This window comes from Pteropus alecto, unplaced genomic scaffold, assembly GCF_000325575.1.
Source record: "Pteropus alecto unplaced genomic scaffold, ASM32557v1 scaffold20, whole genome shotgun sequence".
NCBI classification, from domain to species: Eukaryota; Metazoa; Chordata; class Mammalia; order Chiroptera; family Pteropodidae; genus Pteropus; species Pteropus alecto.
This window is the reverse complement of record NW_006436298.1, coordinates 9,630,745-9,639,129: the sequence shown is the minus strand read 5'-3', so window position 1 is coordinate 9,639,129 and position 8,385 is coordinate 9,630,745.

Below are 8,385 nucleotides of genomic sequence, written 5' to 3'. Positions count from 1 at the left end.
AATAATCATTGTACAAACTGGTTTTGCTGAGAAAAGGAGGTTTGGCTCCCTTAAAGATAATAAACTGACTTTTTTCATTGCTTCAAGTCATTTGCATTTAATAATAGTGCAGTACCTAATTGTGTGAATTAGCATAAAGACTGATTGCCAACTAGTTCTGGCTTTGCTACACAATAATGAATGCAGATTTTTATAGATTCTGGTCAATAGTTTAAAACTCTATTCAAAGTTTAAAATAATTTCAGTGCTTTAAGGGTTAGTATTTCCATGATTATCTGGATGTTGGTTAGAACATTCTTAAAAGCTCGATGCTCTCATCACGGCCTTTATTAGTGCCTAGCATAAACAACCGTGTGACTTTATATTCTTATCTTAACAGATATTTGGTGCTGTCACTGATTGGAAAGGGCATCCACAGCCAAAGAAACACTCAGTGTAGCTTTCCCAGTGTCTCACCACACCTCCAGCCCCCGCACCCTTTCCCACCCCCACCCACACCATCCATCCTCCAGGTCAAACTCCAGTTTCAGACCACTGGTGTCCATCTCCTGGACATTTAACCTCACCCAGCCTCAGCATGTGCACAGCTACGCCCACCATCTTCCCCCTCGCACAACTGCCCCAGTCAAGGGTACCAGGCACTGCTTCGGCAGGCTATGGGGAACCCCCTTCTCTGCTCTCTGCTTAGTCCAGGCCCTCACTGTCTCCCTGGTCCTGGCCTACCTCCTCTGCTCCCCACACAGCAGTCAGAATACTCTCTCTAATAGATGTTCAATTATGCCTTTCCAGTTACCCTTTCAGCATGGCTCTTGTGTGTGTGCCTTGCAGGCTCACACCTCCTTGAAGGCTTCCATGATCTCCCCAGAAAGTCTGCAATTTGCTTACTACAATGTATTTATTTATGTGTACCTCTCCTTAACTAAGGAAGGAGGGCTAACCTCACCTCCAAGGAGCCATAGTCCCAGGAGGTTGAAGAGAGCTGTTCATATAACTCATAGCAATGTCTTTGCGATTTTGTGATTACCAACGGCTTTGGCTAACCTCACCTCCAAGGAGCCATAGTCCCAGGGGGTTGAAGAGCTGTTCATATAACTCATGGCAATGTCTTTGCGATTTTGTGATTACCAACAGCTACTAGGACACTATCTCATAAGGCCTCACTACTCAGGTGTAGCCTGCAGCTCAGCAGCATGGGCGTCATCTGGGAGCTTGTCAGAAATGTAGAATCTCTGTTCTTGCCTTGGACCCTCTGAATCAGAATCTGCAGTTTAACAAGATCCCCAAGTGATTTGTATGCACATTAAAGTTAGAGAAGTGCCGGTTAAGGGTTATTAACATCAAGAGTTTAAAGAGAAAGTATAAAATATGTGCTGATTCCTGGGGACAGATGTTTTAAATGGGCCAGATTCTGGAGATGTGATGGCTCCTCACACTCAGTTCTGGGCACTAGTGTAAGCTGGCTACACCTGGGTCTACAAACATGTGCCTGAGTGTGGACCCAGGAGGAGGAGAGAGGGCTCACTGTCTATACCCTGGAGCCACCCAGGCTGATGTCCATAGGCTATGTGACATCCCTATCTTTCGCTGCACAGGAAGTTGAGATGTTTGACATGGGGTGATCTTATTGTTGATTCAGGATCCTTAGACGAAGTAGAACACCCACTAGTCTCCAAGTTCCCTGAATGTGTGTCCTATTGACCTTCCATAACTAGACACATAGCAGGTGCTCAATGAATGTTTATAGTTGGATTTTGGCTTACGTGATATACATGGTGCCTTCTCATACCTCTCAGGTCAGTACAGTGTATAATCTTATCAATTATGACAAACAGTTTAATTAGGACAGAGTTCTGGGAACTTTATCAGGGCTTACAGTTATCACTTTTAGCCAAAATTATCTGCAAGATCAACATTGACATCAATCACTATAATCTGTGGGATGCTTCACTGAGTAAACTGTAAATATATACCTGTACGTTCAGTCAAAAAAGAGAGGATGTACTTAATGTTTTAAATGGAGGTCCTGCAGGAATAGGTCTGGCTGGGAGGTTAGACCTCGGCCTGTAAGGTTGGCTTCTGTTGCCTGATGAACCAATGTCTTGAGCTCATTGTTTCATGTGCTTTTTGGTTTTAGTTGTTTAATTTGGGAGAGGAAATCTGGTTCCTTTTACTCCGGCCTGGCCAGGAATGGAAGTTCTCCTACTTTATTTATAAATGTGTAGTCTTTTTATGGTGTTTTAATACTCACTGAATTATCCGGGAGTGGGGCTACTGTGAAAATTGAGGCACAATTCTTCTTTATTTTGTTTGGGACTTTAGCAAGTCTCGATCATCATTTTGTAAAGTCGTGTTGCTGATATAATGTGAGTCATGGCAGTGGAATGGCCAATATAGTAACTAGCTTCAGTCTACATTTGGAAGTGCATGGTCACCATGATTCTGCATGTGCGCGCCATTGTCTGGCTCCTTTATAATGTCTTTTAGTGTAGTTGTGCTAGGGCATTTACATATTTAAGTGCATGTAATTTTATTATAATTTTCCCTTGCTCCCCCCTTGCTCCTAGAATGAGCTTGGGACTGTGGCGAGACCTCAGAGTGAAAAGGCTGAGTGGTGTGTGCAGCCTGAAAGGGCCTTTGACAACCTAGCAGAGTTTCCAGCATGGAACAGGACAGCAAAATGACACGGGGTAACTGAGGCGGGCAGGGACATCGGGATGACTCAGTAACCACCTAATGAAGATCAGAAGGAGTGATGATTGTCTTTTGGTGGTGCCATGGGTGAACCAGATGGTGGGGAGGACCAGATAGGCCTCTTTCCTGAACTTTTTGGCTCCTTAAAAGCACGTTAGAACTTGGAGACAATCTCAGGGAGCAAGAAAGGGATCCTTTCAATGGTGCAAATTCAGTTTCCACCAACCAGCAGATTAGGGGTTTATAATAAAAATTAAGTTCTGTTCTAAAAATAAAATCACCTTTCTTATACTTCTAAGTTTTTTTCCTGAGATTTATAATTACTACCAAGTATAAGTAACCCTTTCCATGTAAACAATTTTGCAGAACATCACTTAAATAAGAGCTGCTGTAATTTTAATATCCATTCATTGAGAAACTACAGAAGGCAAAAAGCTACTCTGTATTCAGGAGCTGCTTGCTGGCTGCATGAAAAAGTTTGCTGGTCAGTAGGCCCACAAACCAGGAAGAACACAGGTTCTGAATAAGAAAGTCTGGGGTCTGCAGTTGGCCATTTATTAACTGTGGGTTCTTGGGCGAGTTAAAGTCCAATCGCTACCCCTGCTTCCTCATTAACAAAACAGGGATCACAATAGTGTCTATACCACAGCGTGATATTGAGGCTTCAATGCACTCTGCAAGCCATGTGTGACTATAAATGGGCATTAATTATTATTTATAGGTGATTCTATATGTATTACCTGTGAGCATTAATTTAATTTCTGTGTGGACTCCTCATTCCAGACTTAAGTATTAGAACAAACAAAATAATTTCAGGGTAGGTTTTTTAGGAAATTCCTAGTTTGTCTGTCATAAAGGTATTTTTACATAGAGTTGGAGAACAGACTTACCTACCTGACCACGGGCCAGGAGGGTTTGTGCCGGCGAGTCAGAATTAACAACCCACCGCTGACTGTGAACCTTCCCACTGGGGAGCTGTGCTCTGGTTTTCCATTACCTAAGTCTTATCGTTTGTAGTACGAAGGAACACAGACATATTAATCACCAAGTAGCAGAAATAAATTACCTCACCTTTGGGTGACTTCCTCTTTGGGTGATTTAGTACTTCTTATCTCGAGAGGAAAAGCACAGAGATGCTGATTAGTTCACAACTGGAATGGTCTGTGCTTCCAAGGAGACCTGAGTTAATGCAAAGTTTCACTCATCATATGCTAATGGAGGTCCTCGTTTGGAAGTCTGGGGGAACTTCCTTCTAATTCATGGCTCTGAACGTGGTCCTTCTTCATCCTGATTAAGCAAAATGTTCTGGAAATGGGGTTTTCCAGATAGTGTAAAGCAAATCATCTAGGTTTTGCCCAAGTTGAACACCTATTTTAAATTCTTTGGTAGATTTTCTTACCTTAGCAAGTACAGAGCAATGAGTGTACCTTGGAAATTTCTTTGTGAGATAGTTGGAAGAGTCATTCATTCATTGATTAAGTTATTTATTTATTCGTTCTATAAATATGTATTGCGTTACTACTGTGTGCTAGGCTGGGGGCTGGACACACGGTGGTAGAAAGACAAAGGTAGTCTAATAGTCTAGTGGAGGCCGAAAGAACCTGTGTTCAGACTGCAACACCGTCACTTAGCAACTATGTGACCCTGGGCATGGCATTTATTCTTTCTGACTCTGTTTCTCATCAGGAAAACATATCTCCGTATCCCTGAGCTCCACATCTGCAGATTCAACCAACCAGCTATCAAAAACATTTGGGAAAGAAATGTTATGTTGTCGCTCATGTGTACTATATGGTTAGGCCTACAATACAGGAACATCTGAACATCGAACATCGGAACACGTACAGACATTTTTTCTCATCATTATTCTCTAAATAATACAGTATAACAAGTCTTTACATAGTATTTACATTGTATTAGGTATTATATGTAATCTAGAGATGATTTAAAGTATACTAAAGGAAGTACATAGGCTATATGTAAATATTACACCATTTTATGTAAGGGACTTGAGCCTCTATTTGGCATTCACAGGGGGTCCTGGAACCAATCCCCCATGGATTCCAAAGAACAACTGTATAAAGATGTATATCTTGAGTTTTTAACTATAATGTCATTTAGTTAAAAACTAAATTTCAGTTGCTGGATACAGTCAAGAAGTTAAATGCTTCCTTTATTTTTCATTGTATTTTCTCTCCAAATCCTTCCAGAAGGACACACAGAGCTCTGCCCCTTCACCCCCAGACCCTGGGGCTGTAGAGATTGAAGCAAGTGGAAGATGTTACTCTCAGTATTTGGAGTTTAACCATAACTGGGGAGACAGTGCTTTATTCCATATTTAGGAAACTATGTCTTAAATTCCAAAAAGCAATTTGATTAAGACATTATTTTGTTTGTGACTCAGTATACCAATCTCTAGTGCGTACAGTGTGCCAAAATGAAAGAATGATCTGGTAAAACATCTATTCAAACATGGTTAAAAATAAATTTTAAAAAAACATATAATTTTAGTCAGTTGATTCCAGCTTCTTATTTGTCACACCTTCATCAGACCTGTCAACGTGAAACAAAGTAAATCAAGAAATTCATTTTTTCTCCTCTTGTAAATTCACTGCATGTGTGCCAGGTGTCCAAAGCTGGCATTGCAGTGGATAGAGAAACAGCTAATCAGAAAAATAGAGGAGAGGCTTCATCCAATGAGACCTTCAGTCTTTTAGAGTTGCTGTGGAGATTAAATGAAATGGGCACATATAGTGCTTAGCACATGATAAGACTAAATAAATGTTAGGGATTTTGGTCATTCTTATTAGCTCCAAAACCATTCCAGTGGACAAATGGGTCTCTATCCAGCAGCCCTGAGGGTAACTTGTATTAGCATCATATGAAGTCGGGGCATGGCATTGTAATGTCCATCTGGGATTGCCCACTCTGTGCTGAGACAGGTGGCCCAACTGCGCCCTCAACTTGACAGTCTATAGAGCACAGGAGTGGCATTACATTGTCGCAGAATGGCCAGACCTTGGTTTACACTTGGCATTGCTTATTTTAGGGCTGCATCACTGCTCAAAAGATTCCACAGGGGTTTACACATCCTGTTAACTTTCTTTTTCAATACGTTGGGTTTATTTTTTATTTTTGTACTTAAAAAAGAAACCACTTTATTGAGATATGATTGACTTACAAAAAGCTGTACAGATTTAATGTCTATAGCTTATGAGTTGGGGAATAAGTATATATCTGTGAAACCATCACCACATTCTATGCCATAAACATACCCATCACCTCCTGACCTCTTTATTTATTTATTATTATTGTGATAAGAACACCCGAAATAAGACCTACCCTCTTGGCAACTTTTTAAGCACATAGTATAGTATTGATAATAAGGGGCACTTTGCTGCACAGATCTCTAGGATTTAATCTTGAATCCTGTCAGATTCTTCTGTAATTAGTTCTTCACTGTAGCCAGAAGAGGGCACTATTGCTTTACCCAAATTCTGCACTGTGGCCTGTGGAGCCCTGCATCTGTGTCCTGCGCTGCAGAGTCTCGTTTTTGGCTTTGTTGAGGATGGCAGTCTCATTTGTTAGGTAATTAGCAAGGGGAAAAAAACCCAACACAACAAAAAAAGCTTTTGTCCGTAGCAGGACATACACAAAAAATATTGGGACTTGACAAATTTTTTATAGTTTTTAAGTTTTGCAAAACTGTGCATGGAGTTTTTAAAATACGCGAGACAGAGACAATGAATTCTGATGAAATTGATCAAGGATCTGCCTGGAAAATCACTGTCTGAAAAATTACAGTGTAACTTGGTGTTCCTGTTTATTTTCGGCAGCATAAGTGACCTGGAAAAGACGGAGAAGAGATTGATGCACGATGTTTGGGAGCCCTGCGACGTTTCCTCCCACTGTGACAAAACTCAGAACATCTTGAAAACTTAAGTCTTAAGAGGAAGGAAGATGCAATGTTGCGGCTCACTCCCTACTTCTGCCTGTGAGTTTTGCCTTTTCCTTTCTTGGCCAATGCCATTATGAGCCACTTTACCATTTTTAACAGGCCAGTTTTTAATGAGGCAATAATGGCTTTACTCGTAATCCTTGGGTGGGAAATGGCAATTGAAGAAGACCATTTCACAGCCCAGGCGGTCTGCCTTCTCTCGCTTCTCTTCTAGACTAACAGTCTAATAAGGGTGACAGACATTGAGCTCCTTTTTGGCCCTATGTTTATGTTCTTTTTCCCCTCATTCTTCTTAAGTTTCCCTATATATGACTTCTTTCCATGGTTTCAGAGTTGGAAGGAGACACATTGGAAATGCAAATACAAGTACGCTGATGGCAAGCCAAGCCTGCACATTGTAAAATCACAGTGGAAGGCTGGAAACAACCTAGTGGAACTGGGGAATATCCCCAGCACCAGGTATTAATATGATGCCTATAAATAAATATTTGCTGGATGAATGACTGATTGATTGGCTGAGTGAATGAATGAATGAATGAATAAAACCACAGCTTCTCAGATAATTATGGGTATAAAAACTGATTTATAACTACTTAAACATACATAATTTTTTAAATATGTTGCCATTTCCTCCTAATATTTCCAAATATCCACAGATAAAGATACAGCAAGTCTTCCGACTTTATTTGAGATTTCATAGTGAATGCTTTCTGAAATTACTCATGAGGCTAAGGGAAATTCGTGAATGCTTGTGTATATAAGTTTATATCCTTGCTCATGCTGTAATTTCAAAATCATGATGAGAAACAGTTATGGGAACTTTAAGGCAACACAGTTGCCACCATCCCTCTCTCCTTTTTCATTCTTTCTTCATTCTGGTACTGTTAACTTGCGGCTTCCTGTGTTTTTTTGTGTGTTTTTTGTTTTTGTTTTTTTTTCTTTTCGGACTCCTGTCCAAACTGAACTCTGTAGTGAGTAAAGACTAAGCTCACAGAGTGCCATAAAATTCTTTTAATATTCATTCAAAGGTACAAGCTCTTAGACCACAAAGGTCCCTTCTTCTGGGTCCTTCTTCATGCCCAGACATGCTCAGAGACTTGGCATCTTGCCCTGGTAGCAAAGCATATAGGCCAAACAAAACCTTCATTTTCAAAACTGCTTGGAACAACGGTCAATTCTTTAATGTAATTACTTAGAACAAATTAAGAGTTTAGATCCAGGAGCCTTGAGGCACTCACAAGATTATGGGGTGCGGGTTGGTTAAGATGCCCTTGGGCTGTGAAAGGCCACACCCCACAGAGGCTGGGTGCGATTCTGATAGACATGAGTGAGCTTTCACCAAGGGCACCCTACAAGACTTCAGGACACTACTGTAGGGGCCTATATTCCGTGTAGGCTCTGTCTTGGCCTGGCGGTCTTCTAAATATAGCAGCTGCCTCTTTTTAAAATGTGTTATTTCTTAAATATGTTTCCCTTTGCAGCAGCTTAATTTTTTAAGGTAGTGAAGAGTACAGAGTTGTTTCTCCATCACCTGAAGACACATGGCTCTAGTACTAAATAGGAAGACAGTATCAATAAAAGATGGAAGAAAGCAAAGGCAAGCCCTGAGCATTTGAGCTGTTATTGTGCAAGCTGTCAGGTTCCTGGGTGTGCAAGAGCAGCGTCTCATATACACACACCAAGGCAGTGTGTAAATTCATTCAAGACAGAAGTGCCCCTTAACTCAGCGCTACTGG